The following is a 14,009-nucleotide window of genomic DNA, read 5'->3' on the forward strand; positions in this document are numbered from 1 at the left end:
ATAGTTGTCACCCTAGACTTTACACTCTCCTTTACCCCGCACACCCAAAGCCTCACAAAGTCCTGCAACTTCTACCTCCATAATATCTGCACTTTCCTGACCTCTGTCACCAACAAACTTCTCATCCATGCCCTAATAATTTCACACCTTGACTACTGCAATGCCCTTCTGCCTGGTCTCCCTATGGACCGAATTGCCCCACTGCACTACATCATGAATGTAGCAGCCAGAATTATCCCATCCTCCCATGGCTCCAACACGGCGGCTCCCCTCTGTGAATGCCTCCACTGGCTTCCTATCCAGTCCAGAATCAGATTTAAAGATACTGGGTCTAGAATACAAAACTGTTCTCCCCAGAATTTTTTTTCAGCCGGGTGGCATGAAATAGTATCTGGGTGGGGCGAGATGAGAATGCAGGGCCAGTGCTTCTGTGAGCAACTCTGCTTACAGCTTAGGAGGAAGTGAGCTGATGACAGCCGGGTGGTCACCAAAACTAGCCGGGTGGAGTACCCGGCTAAAAGTGCTTGGGGAGAACAAGGTGCTCACTCCTCTCCTCCAATGAATTTTGACTGATGGCCCTCCCACACCACCCAGTCCCATGTACGACTCCAGGACTTCTCATGAGCTGCTCAAACACTATGGAACTCCCTACCTCCCTCCATTAGGTTTGCACCCTCCAACATCTTCAAGAAAGCCATCAAAATGCACCTTTTCACCTTTGAATTCTGGGCCCCTACCATTCATCTCCCTACCTCTCTCAATTGTAAGCCTTCGGCAGGGTCCTCCTCCTTGCGTCTCCTAACTGTTCATGCACTTCCATTACCGTACACTCATGCTATGGTTTTGAGTCAACTCGACTTGACTTATCGCCGTGTGTATGTAACGGCCAGAAGCAGAAGTCTGGCCATTTCAGCTGACCAGGCAAAATGCAAAGTGGCTGTCTCACTGCGGCCAATGTTAGAAATGATAAAAAGATTTCACAGATTCCCGGCGGCCACCTTATACTCTATGCTCGTCGGCTCCGATTTCCCAGTGGACACCTAATTACTGTTTCAATGTGTCAAATGAAGCAGACTTTCCGGCTCTGGCTCCTCTCCCTGTCCCCCTCCTTTTTATCTCTGGCAGCCGGGGACACTGGAGTCCCCCCCCCAGAGTCATTCATTGCGGCAGGGAAGCAGGGATTCCTGCCGCTCATTTAGGCAGAGCGGGTGGTGGCAGAAGCAATGAATGCCGCATTCCCGCTCTGCTTCACTGCCATGACGAACGACTCTGGGGGGATGCCAGTGTCCCCGGCTGCCAGAGCTTAATAGGAGGGGCAAAGGGAGAAGAGCCAGAGCCGGAAAGCTGGCTTCATTTGACACTTTGAAACAGGAATTAGGTGGCTGCTGGGGAATCAAAGCCCAGAAGCCGGCTTCATTTGTCAGAGAGTATTAGGCGGCCCCGGGGAATGCAGAAATCTTTTTTTTAATTTCTAACATCAACCTCTTGCTGACCGCGTCACGCCGATGGGCGTTTCCGCGGCGGCAGCCCCAGGACTGCCTAACGCCGATTGGCGTAAAGTCCTGGGGCTCTGTTTTGCAGGAGATCGCACGCAGGCTGCGAGCACATCTCCTGCTTGGGGGGCGGAGCTCCGCCCTGCCTTCAGTCTCCGAGTGGCTATTGCTGCTCGGGAGGCTGTTACACGGCGTGATCGCCGTCTATTTACATGGTGCAGCGCTGCGATCAGCAGCAGGGCTGCACTGGGGACAGCCGTGTGACACGGCTCTCCCCCTGAGGGAAAAGAAAGCGATCGGCTCTCATAGGCAGAAGCCTATGACAGCTGATCGCAATAATTGGCTGGCTGTGGGGAGGGAGGGTGGGTATTTAAAGAAACAGGTTTTTTTTTTTTTTTTAAAGCCAACAATAATATTTATTAAAAAAAAAAAAAACATGGGGGAGCGATGAGACCCCACCAAAAGAGAGCTCTGTTGGTGGGGAGAAAAGGGGGGGGGATCACTTGTGTGTGGTGTTGTGCAGCCCTGCAGCTTAGCCTTAAAGCTGCAGTGGCCTATTTTATTAAAAGTGGCCTGGTCACTGGGGGAGGGGGGGGGGGGGGGGGTTAGCACTGCAGTCCTCAAGAGGTTAACAGTGAGATGGCCACTTCGCATTTTTTAGACTTCGGGTTCTGTCCATAACGAATATATATATATATATATATATATATATATATATATATATATATATATATATATATATATACACACACATACATATACATACACACATATATACATACATACACACATGCTCATATACACACACGTGTTCAAAATTATTCAACCCCCACTGAAACTGAGTGTTTTGGCCAGTTTGACATTGATTTTGATCATTTCAGACATCTTGTTTTTGTATTTATATAAACATTTTTATCTATATAAATTAGACAAACAAAATTAGAACTGTTTGGGACCATGGGTCAACGCTATGTTTGGAGGAGGAAGAACAAGGCCTATGAAGAAAAGAACACCTTGCCTACTGTGAAGCATGGCGGGGGAAGGGGGGGGGGTTTCAATCATGCTTTAGGGCTGTTTTGCTTCTCAGGTACAGAGAAGCTTCAGCGTGTGCAAGGTACCATGAATTCTCTTCAGTACCAGGAGTTATTGGATGAAAATGTGATGCAGTCTGTCACAAACCTGAGGCTTGGGAGACGTGTGTGGACAATGATCCCAAGCATACCTCCAAGTCCACTAGAGCATGGTTGCAGATCAAAGACTGGAACATTTTGGAGTGGCCATCACAGTCACCAGACTTAAATCCGACTGAGAACCTCTGGTGGAACTTAAAGAAAGCAGTTTCAGCGTGCAAGCCTAAGAATGTGACTGAACTGGAGGCTTTTGCCCATGAAGAATGGGCTAAGATACCCATAGATCGCTGCAAGACACTTGTAACAAGCTATACTTCAAGTTTAAAAGCTGTTATAACTGGAAACGGATATTGTACTAAGTATTAAGAATGAATGTCACTTGGGGGTTGAATAAAACTGATAATGATGTGAGCACAGAAAATACATTTGTGGTTATTTCATTATAAATGTTATGTTATATTTGTCTGACTTACAAGTGCCTCTTTGATTTAACTGTAAACAAGATGACTGAAATGATCAAAATCAGTGTCAAACTGGCCAAAACACTCAATTTCAGTGGGGGGTTGAATAATTTTGAACGTGTGTGTGTGGTGTGTGTGGGTGTATATACACATATACAGTGATTTGCTAAAGTATTCAGCCCCCTTGAAGTTTTCCACATTTTTTCATATTACTGCCATAAACATGAATCAATTTTATTGGAATTCCACGTGAAAGACCAATACAAAGTGGTGTACACCTGAGAAGTGGAATGAAAATCATACAGGATTCCAAACATTTTTTTTTACAAATAAATAACTGCAAAGTGAGGTGTGTGTATTATTCAGCCCCCTTTGGTCTGAGTGCAGTCAGTTGCCCATAGACATTGCCTGATGAGTGCTAATGACTAAATAGAGTGCACCTGTGTGTAATCTAATGTCAGTACAAATACAGCTGCTCTGTGACGGCCTCAGAGGTTGTCTGAGAGAATATTGGGAGCAACAACACCATGAAGTCCAAAGAACACACCAGACAGGTCAGGGATAAAGTTATTAAGAAATTTGAAGCAGGCATAGGATACATTTTTTTTTTCCAAAGCCTTGAACGGAGCACTGTTTAAGTGACCATTCAGAAATGGAAGGAGTATGGCACAACTGTAAACCTACCAAGACAAGGCTTGTCTTGTAAACTCACGGGTAGAACAAGGAGAGCGCTGATCAGAAATGCAGTCAAGAGGCCCATGGTGACTTTGGACGAGCTGCAGAGATCTACAGCTCAGGTGGGGGAATCTGTCCGTAGGACAACTATTAGTCGTGCTCTGCACAAAGGCCTTTATGGAAGAGTGGCAAGAAGAAAGCCATTGTTAACATAAAAGCATAAGAAGTCCCGTTTGCAGTTTGCCACAAGCCATGTGGGGGATACAGCAAACATGTGGAAGAAGGTGCTCTGGTCAGATGAGACCAAAATGGAACTTTTTGGCCAAAATGCAAAACGCTATGTGTGAAAACTAACACTGCACATCACTCTGAACACACCATCCCCACTGTCAAATATGGTGGTGGCAGCATCATGCTCTCTGTGCTTCTCTTCAGCAGAGACAGGGAAGCTGGTCAGAGTTGATGGGAAGATGAATGGAGCCAAATACAGGGCAATCTTGGAAGAAAACCTCTTGGAGTCTGCAAAAGACTTGAGACTGGGGCGGAGGTTCCCCTTCCAACAGGACAATGACCCTAAACATAAAGCCAGGGCAACAATGGAATGGTTTAAAACAAAACATATCCATGTGTTAGAATGGGCCAGTCAAAGTCCAGATCTAAATCCAATCGAGAATCTGTGGCAAGATCTGAAAACTGCTGTTCACAAACGCTGTCCATGGCTCCGCCCCCTTTCCGAATTTGAACCCGTCACTCAGTGACTAACAGTACCAGGTTTGAAGCATCTGCTATTAACAGTGTAAGAATGGCAGCAATGTAAATATTACCTTTGAAAATCAACAGGTGAATTTTAATTGGCTGTTGTAGGCTCCCCCCACTCTCTTGAATATTCATCCCAGTCGTCCAGTGACCAACTGTGCAAAGTTTGAGAACCCTGCCAGTAACAGTGTAAGAATGGCTGCAGTTTATATTTTCCTAGTGAACTTTATTTTTGGCTCCGTCCACTATTTGTAACCTTGACACACAGTCACTCAATGACCAAGTTTGTGAGCTTTCAGGTTCCTGGCATCAAAAATGTGTGAGGCTAGATTCACAGTGAGAAGTTGCGTTTTGATGCAACGCTAAAGTCGCACCGCAAACTTACAACGCAACGCGCCCAAAATGTCGCAATGCAGCGTTACCGTCACATACAGCAGATACAGTAGAAAATACAGGCAATGAAAAGTATGCTTCCAAGTCATTACTGAGCATGTGCAAACAGTCCAACGCAGCTAATAACGTGTATAACGCACAGCATGCAGTACTTTTACTTAACGTGCAGCGTTAGGCACCAACGCAACGTGTGCACTGTGAACGAGGTATTGATTTTTCATTGCAGTGAGGTATTCTGCGTTAAATGCTGTTTTAACGTGTGACTTTAACGTCCCACTGTGTCCCTAAATGGAAGCAGTTTATCCACCAAGAAAGTCTGATTGGCTGGCTCCACCCACTTTCCTGAATATTAATCTCATTCACCCAGTAACCAAGTGTGCCAAGTTTGAAAACCCTGCGATTAACAATGTAAGTGTAATGGATTGCGGAGACACCGCCGCGCGGTCTGACAGCGAGGCGGCTGGTTCCGCGTTCAGACCGGCGGTTTCTCCGCAGCAGCATGCGTCTGGTTTGTTTGAGCCTAGTAGTGCACACAGATGGAGAGCAACGTGCGCGCGCTAACAGGCAGGCCCTTTATGCCAATAGGAGAGGGATTAGCTGATCAGGACGATCAGCTGATCCCAGCGCAGTAGGTGATTGGCTGAATGGGACTGGGCGGCGCTGAGGAGCGCTCTGCTATATATACTTCTTGCTTGTCAGTTGCTGGTTGTCTGCCGTTGCGAATGCTTATGTGTTAGCACTCAGACCATAGTCAGATCCCTCAGTGTATTAGAACCAGGTGACCTGGGAATTCACACTTAGCCAGATTACTGTGTTATTACTGTGTTATACTTTAGACCAGTTCCAGGGTGTAGAGACCACGGACCTCACACCCAAGATTAGGGATACTGTGTCATTGCTGTGTTATTCTTTAGACCAGTTCCAGGGTGTAGAGACCACGGACCTCACACCCAAGATTAGGGATACTGTGTCATTGCTGCGTTATTGTTAGAACAGTTCCAGGGTGTAGAGACCACAGACCTCACACCCAAGATTAGGGATACTGTGTCATTGCTGCGTTATTCTTTAGAACAGTTCCAGGGTGTAGAGACCACGGACCTCACACCCAAGATTAGGGATTCTGTGTCATTGCTGTGTTATTCTTTAGATCAGTTCCTGAGTGTTGAGACCACGGACCTCACACTCTAGACTAGGCCTCTGCTTGATATCTGTTATGACCTATTGCTCTCTTGACCCTTCTCCTGCTCTCTGATTCGGTACCTTCGCATATCTGATTACCTGTTGCCTACCCTGCCTGTCTCTGGTTACCGAATCAGCCTTCTGTCTCTGTACCTTATCTGCTCGTGTGTTGCCGACCCGGCCTGGCCGACCCTTCTACCTGTGACACCCCCCGGTGGGGTGTTCAGTAGTTGCAGGGACTCCCTGTCCCTCAGAGGGACCCCTCTGCAATCCAGTTAGGGACTCTATCCCATAGGAGTCCTTTGACTGCAGTAGAGTCTGACTCCCAGCAGTTCAGGGAATCACTGGCTCTCTGGTTATCTCCAACCCTAACTAGGAGATACTCGTTATACGCTCTAGGGTCACCTGCTCCTCAGGTGATCCAGGCTCATATACTGTTGCACCAAACACTTACACTTCATCAGGTGTCCAGAGGTTAGTTATACTTGTATTATTTGTGATTCTGCAGATCATCAATAATCAGGTATATATATATATCTGTATTCTTGGTGATACTGCAGTTCACCAATAATCAGATTCTCTCTGTGTGCTGACACCGATCGTTACAGTAAGAATGGCTGCAGTTTACATTTTCCATTTAAAATGAATGTCTGAAATTTCATTGGCTGTTTCATGCTCCGCCCACTTTTCCTGAATTTGTAACCTCGGTCACCAAGTGACCAACTGCGCCAAGTGTGGGGACTCTGGCTCAATTACTGTGAGAATGGCAGCCTTTTCCATTCACTTGAATGGGTGAAATCTGATTTTCTGTTTGTAGCTCTGCCCAGGTGTGCAGGGGGGACGCGAGACCCCCAGAACATATCATCCCAGGTAGTAAGGGATCTGTATACCAAGTTTCGTTCAAATCGATCAAGGCGTTTTCGCGTGATCGCGGCACATACACCCATACATCCGAATATGTATGTATGTATGTATGTATGTATGTATGTATGTATGTATGTATGTATGTATGTATGTATGTATAGATAGATAGATAGATATAGATTGTTAAATGTTAATACGAAGGATTGATGATAAAAAGGACCGGTGTGGTTTGAATGACATATTTGCATGTTTTGCTTATGAATTCTTTATGGTATGCCTGATTAGAGAGAGTGGGGGCGTCACTAACTAAGGTTTTAGCAGGGGCACGGCTTAAAGATGTCCTATGTTATCTCAAAATGTTGGGAAGTGTGTGTAAGTTCCTGGATTTATGTCATTTTTTTCTGTATGAAATGCTATAAATATACCTCCTTTCTTTGTATAATGAGAAATCCACACAGCACTGGAGAATAATGAAATGATTACAAAAATAACAGGATAAATAACCATTACCTTTCCTCCTCCTCACCGTGCAGCCAGATTTCAGCTCAGCACGGATCCCAGCTCAGCAGGGCTGCTGGGAGGGGGGATGTTGTTTACTTCCTTTTGGCTACAACAAAATGGCTACTCCCAGCACAGAGGACATTCTTATGAACACAGTGATTATTTTTTTTCCTAGGTCTATTTTCATTTCCGACCAGATATTAACCCTTTCATTGCCGGCTATTTTTTTTGTTTGTTTACAGAGCCACATGCCAGTGCCAATTATGTTTGTACTGTATATATTAACCACTTAAGGACTGGGGCTGGTTTCTAAGATCTGTACTGCGTGGGCTCTCCAGCCCACAGCATAGATCATATAAAAGGCAGGGCGATCAGACTTCCCCACTTTTTTACCCACTAGGGGGATGTCCTGATGGGGGGTCTGTTCGCTGCCGACTATCTGCGTGTGGCGCGGGGGAGGGGGCAAATTTCCTCCTCGCTTCCTTTCCCTCCCTCCTATGGGCGGCACAGGACAGCGATCCGTCCTGCGCCCAGTGTTGCCAACTCATCCCTTTAATTACTGACACATCTAAGTTATACAGGTTCTGGGGCTATTTGCACATAATCAGTGCTTTAACTGCATCTACCTAGCCCCAAAACCTGTATAATTCATATGTGTCAGTAATTAAAGGGATGAGTTGGCAACACTGCCTGCGCCGCATCTCATAGGCTTCTGCCTATCAGATGCCGGCGATCCCCGGCCAATCAGAGGGCGGGGATCGGCGATCTCCTTTATGGTGCTGCTGCGCAGCAGCACAGTATGATGTAAACACCGGGGTTTTCTTCCCCGGGTGTTTACATTTAATCTGAGGCTCGCAGGCTGTTCACGGAGACACCCTCCGTGAACTGACATTGAAAGGTCCATGCAATTCCACTTACGACCTTCCGCCGCCTATCGGCGTTCGGCGGTCGTTAAGTGGTTAAATATCTTGCCCAAATCTACATTTATTATTTGCATATTTTTGAGTAAAGCAGAAAGCTGGCGCTGAGCCAAGACTTTGTACTAAACTTCTTTTAGGGCCCTTTTCCACTAGCAGTCGCTAGCGTTCACACTGAACGCTAGCGATTGCTGAATCGCTATTACCAGCGATTCCCCGACGTTTGCGGCCGCGATTTTGCTATGCTATGCACTGCATAGCAAAATTGCGGCAAATATCGCTCCGCCGCGCGTTCGCGTTCCCGTAAAAAAACGAATCGCGGTAGTGGAAATGACCTACCGCGATTCCTATGTTAAAAAGCAAACCGTAGCGATTGTAAAATCGCTAGCGGTTTGCGTCTTTGCGATTCAGCCAGCGCAAACGCGCTGGTGGAAAAGGGCTCTGACACCCATGTTCACAGTGGTGCTTTGCTTTCCGTGACCAGATGTCCCGTTTTACCTGTGACAGGTCCCAGATTTGGGGTCCTCTATCCCAGGCTGAAATTTGTCCTGGATAACGTCCTGGGTTCGCCACGGGACTCTGCGCAGGAGCAGTAGATGCCGACCTGGCGAAGTCAGCATCTGCACCGGAGGCGACCCCCGGGCGAGTAGCTGGGAGCAGAGCTGCGGCAAGGGCACAGGATGGCTGCAAGGGGCTGGAGGAAGCCCCGGGTAAGTAGATTTTTTTTTTTTTACCACCTCGGACAAGCTGCTGAACTTTGGCTGTGCACCTTAGATGCTGGATTTAGCTGCTTGGAACTTCTTAGCTTTACAGATTGCTTGGTTATACGATTGCACAGAATTGCTTTCAGATGCTGGATTCATCAGATGTTACAAAAGCGCTACTTATGCATGCATACAGCTAGCTTAAAAGGGCCCTATTTATTTCCAACTGTCCTTTTTGCAATGGGTACCCTGGATGTATGAGTGGGTTGCGTGGAACCGCACAGGCATATGCTGGCGACTGTATGCATGTTCATGTTCTTTTGCATAAAGATAATTTTTTTGCATTTTGGCAAATGAGTGCCATTTTTTTTTTGGGGGGGGGATAAAACTAATACACTCAGTAAGGGCCCATACACACTTGAGCGTTTTGCTGGCGATTTCGGCAAAAAGCTCAAATGCTAGCGCCTTTGAAAGCGCTAGTGTAATAAAAGTCTATGGGCCCGTTGTTACTTGGGCGATTTGCACTAATCGCCGCACATCACCCAAAATCGCAAAATGCAAATGCGTAGCCTGCACCATTTTCAGGCGATTTCCTCGCTGCACAGTCCAGTGATTTTTCCGTGTGAAATTGCGGAAAAATCACTCCCGCAAAACGCCGGCAAAAATCGCCAACGTTTTGCATTTCTAAGTGTGAATGGGCCCTGAGGGCTTGCTCGCACTATCAGCATTTGCTGATTTTTTTTTTAAGCGCTGGCGATTTACCAATTTGCCCTAAAAGCGCTTGTGTAATGATTTCCTATGACATTGTTCACATTTAAGCGTTTCGATATCATTGAAATCTCATATGCGCTACATATACCATTTTCTGAGCGCTTTGGCTAAATGGAAGGTATAGGATGAATGGGACTGACGTCAGGAAGTGAAAAAAAAAATCATTGCTGAGCAAAAGCGCTTAGAAACGTGCTTTTGTAAGTGCTTTTGTAAGTGCAAATCGTGGGGGAAAAAAAATAAAAAAAATCATAGTATAAATTGCTCAGCGCTTGCGATTTATAATGTGAACAAAGCCGTGTGCGTGTTTTTATAGGATGTGAACTAACACGCTATGGATAACCAGAGCTGGACAATACGTGCAGTTCCAAGGATTAATACAGACAATTTATGCTAATCAATATAAACTCTGTTGTAATCAGTGTCAGGGTTAGATGGGCTTTAAAATGCACCTTGCACAGGAAAAATAAAGATGTCATATGAGATTGTACACTAAGTATACATATGCCCAGTTATCTCATCAGTGCAGATCATGTGCGGAAGTGCAGAATTATTTATGGCCACTTCTTGTTTTCACCTTCTATAGCCAAACCAGGGAGTAGAAACATTATTTAACACTAAACGTGTAGTGCTGATTTGCTGCGGTGACACAAAAGCACTTCAGTCAATAAGTGCTGTGAAACCTTCCGGTTCTGTGCACAGTGCTGGCATGGCCACTTCCAGGCATAGCCGGCCTTTGACCTGAGCGACTGGAGCGGTCGCTCAGGGCACAAGCTTCCAAGGGGGCGCCTATAGCTGGTTACCTATACTGAGGGCACCTACACTTGATTTCCTATACTTGGGGCACATATAGCTGGCTACTTTTACTGAGGGCACCAACACCGGGCTACCTATACTGGGGGCCCCTATGCCTGGCTACCTATGGGAGGGATGGAGACCTTCAACTGACTTTCTATACTGGGGCACCTATGCTTGGCAACCTATATTGAGAGTACCTACACATGAGATCCTATACTGGCGGCCCCTATACCCGGCTACCTACCTATACTGAGTCTGAGGTCGTTTTTTTTTGGGGGGGGGGGGCGCACTGCGGCTATAACGCCTGGTGCAAATTGTTGGTGCTGTGCTATCATTCTAAGTGGGGGGAGGGCTTGTTTTTATTAATATTCCTGAAAGATTCTAGCCTTCATTTTTAAGTATATTCAGGATAATGCACTCTTTCCATCCATTCGTGGTTATTAATAATATTTTTTCTATTATACATATGTGACATGTCACGGAGATCTGAGCATTTGGCGTGATGTGTCACGACGTCAAAAAGGCTGGGAACCACTGTCCTAGGAGATATCTCAGGAGAAAAGGTGAATTGCATATGGGTGGGTGTGTGGGTGTGCGTACGTGGAAAGAGGATGAAGGGGGCGGGGGGGGGGGGGGGCACAAAAATCAGCTTTTGCTCAGGGCGCTGTGAAACCTAAGGCCGGCCCTGCTTCCAGGCAAGGGAAAAAATACTGAGACTGCAGAAATCAGGCATGGAAGGAAATAACAATGAAGACATACTGTGATGAACACATCTCTTGCTTCAATATGCAGATGCCATATTTGTTTGAAGTATGTATTCACAAAAGATTAATGGGAGCTACAATCTTCCTGGTGATGTCAGTACTACCCGCAGAACAGGGAGAATTCACAATATTTTAAAGCCTGGTGTCTAAACTGTTTACAGACATAATGTGAATATCTGAGAATTATGTTTGCCCTTTCATTTCAACGCACTTATTTGTGGAGTAAGGCCCCATTCACACTAGAACGTTTTGCCGGCAATTTCGGCAAAACGATCAAGCGCTATCGCTTTTTAAAGCGCTAGTGCAATAATAACCTATGGGCCTGTTTCTACTTGAGCGATTTGCGTTAATCGCTGGCGATTAATGCAAATCGCTCCCCAAAAAATTTGTATCCTGCACCATTTTCAGGCGATTTCCCAGCGATTGCGTTTAGTGCTATAGAAGCGCTAATCGCGATTGCTGGGAAATCGCCCCAAGTGTGAATGGCGTTAATCACCAAAAAACGCCAGAGCAAAACGCTAGCAAATGCGCTAGCGTTTTGTAAGTGTGAATGGGGCCTAAGCAATCAAAATTAGCTGCCAGCTAGGTTACTGGTGGCTTATGGGTTTTAATTATTAGCACAGTTTCCACTTCCTAGACCAGCAGAGATTTGTTGGTCATGATCATGTGTTAAACCAGGAAGTCATCACAGCAAATCTATCAGCTGATCAAACTGATCACATGCTTCTCCATGAGTTCTCCAAAGCTGGGCCATCTCTAGTTAGGAGCATTTTCCTCTCATCCAAACTTCACAATATGCATATTGTATATATTATTTATACATTGGTGGTAAAGTAACCTATTTATTGCCATCTGTGAAGGGAAAAAAATAAGTTTAAAAATAAATGTAAGTTGTGATGTTCTTTGTGTAGCAATAAAATAGAAATGATGAGAAAAATTCTGCGGTCACTGAATGACATCAACAGAGAGCACACCACAAGTGGGGAGTGACTGTATCACTAGCAGGGAGTGGCCACATCACAACTGGGGAGAGGTCACATCACAAGTGGGAGGGGAATTTTTTTTCCTGGGAAATATATGCAGATAAGGATCTCCAGGCTTATTTTAATAGGAAAGGTATTTGGTAAGAACTGTTCGTCAACAGTTTACTGTTCTTACTGGTATTTCAATAACACTTGAAAGATGGCATTGATGATCCACCACCACTCCCAATGCATACAGACTCACCAGACCAAAAGACCTTAGACATAGGACAGCATACATCTTGGGACACTAGGCTCTCCCCCACCTCACTGACTACCAGGGCCAGATTTACCATAAGGCACTGTAGGCATGCGCCAACAGGCACCTGATGATGGAAAGGTGGCTCACTCCCCTTCTCCAGTGCCTCCCTCCTTCCATACGCAGAGTCCTGATGAGAGTAGAAGTGAGAGGTTACTCACCCGGTTCTCAGCATTATACTGACGAGATCTCCCTTTAACTGGGGGCACCTCTAGCTACTTAATACTGAGGTTTCTCTAGCTACCTAATACTTGGAGGCACCTCTAGCTACTTAATATTGAGGATACTTCTGGCCACCTGATACTATGGGGCACCTGTAGCTACCTGAACCCGGCCAAAGTAAGGGAGAAGTGACAGCTGGGACAGCCAGTACACTTTCTTGCAGTAAAGTCTGGTGGGGGTTTGTAGGTTCATGGAGGTCGAAGTCTGCGGTGCCAGGACATCTGTGCCTATAGGCTTCTGTGAGGTAAATCTGGCCTGCTGACTACACTGTAATCACTTGACTTCTTCTGCTTTATCCTCTTCAATTCATATAGAATCATACCTTGCTTGCAGCAATACCTCAAAGTAAAAAGCCTCTAATAGCGTAAAACAATAACATTTTATTGACTGTAAAAGTTGTGCACTTACAAATTCTGTAGGTAAAAATCGCAGTTTTTGGAATGGGCTCTACCTGTAAGCTGGGCACTGGCTGTCTCTGCAGGAAGTCCCCCTCTGTGGTCAGCGCCCAATGACCTCCGGGACCACTCCTCTCCGTGCTTCACGTGTTTACGGTGTCTTAATTCCGCATCCAGACCCGCCAGGCATATGGCTTTGCTTCTTTCTCTTCTTGCTTGCTTCTGTTGTCGCTCTGTAGTTGGTCTTCATTTCCGTCTTCTAACTACTATCCATAATATGCTGACTATTTATTCCAGGGATGCTCAAATCTGAATTCGGGTGAATCCGGATAGATGCTATCAGGATTTCACCCAGTAAACCTATGCGGGCTGTGCGGGGGGGTGTCAAACTTACCTGTCTGACGTCTTCTTCGGTCTGTCCCTCGGCGCCTCCCACGACGCGGGCCACGCGCATCACGTGACCACAAACACTTCCTCCTTCCACCCGGAAGGAGGAAGTGTTTGTACTCACGTGACCGCCGCATGGAACGCATCGTGGGAGGTGCCGAGGGACGGCCCGAAGAAGCTTGAACCCCTCCCCCCCCCTGGTTTACTGGGCGAAACCTGGATAGCAACTATGCGGATTCACCCGAATTTGGATTTGAGCATCCCTACTTTATTCCTCATTCTATGAGCGGTTTCTCTCACCACCATTTGATTTTTCACAGA

At 46.1% G+C, this 14,009-nt stretch overlaps 1 protein-coding gene across 3 annotated transcripts in view; it reads right to left on the reverse strand.

The window, feature by feature from the left end:
* LOC137534457 (uncharacterized) overlaps window positions 1–7,551 on the reverse strand; it is a 29,460-nt gene extending 21,909 nt beyond the window's left edge. The window contains exon 1 of one of the 3 annotated variants that reach the window (XM_068255954.1): window positions 7,462–7,551. The gene's annotated coding sequence lies outside the window, so the exon portion shown is untranslated. The remainder of the gene's footprint in view (window positions 1–7,461) is intronic. The other 2 variants (XM_068255956.1, XM_068255955.1) reach the window with 2 other exon arrangements.
* Between the last annotated feature and the right edge of the window lie 6,458 nt (window positions 7,552–14,009).

This window comes from Hyperolius riggenbachi, chromosome 10 (assembly GCF_040937935.1).
Source record: "Hyperolius riggenbachi isolate aHypRig1 chromosome 10, aHypRig1.pri, whole genome shotgun sequence".
Taxonomy (NCBI): Eukaryota; Metazoa; Chordata; class Amphibia; order Anura; family Hyperoliidae; genus Hyperolius; species Hyperolius riggenbachi.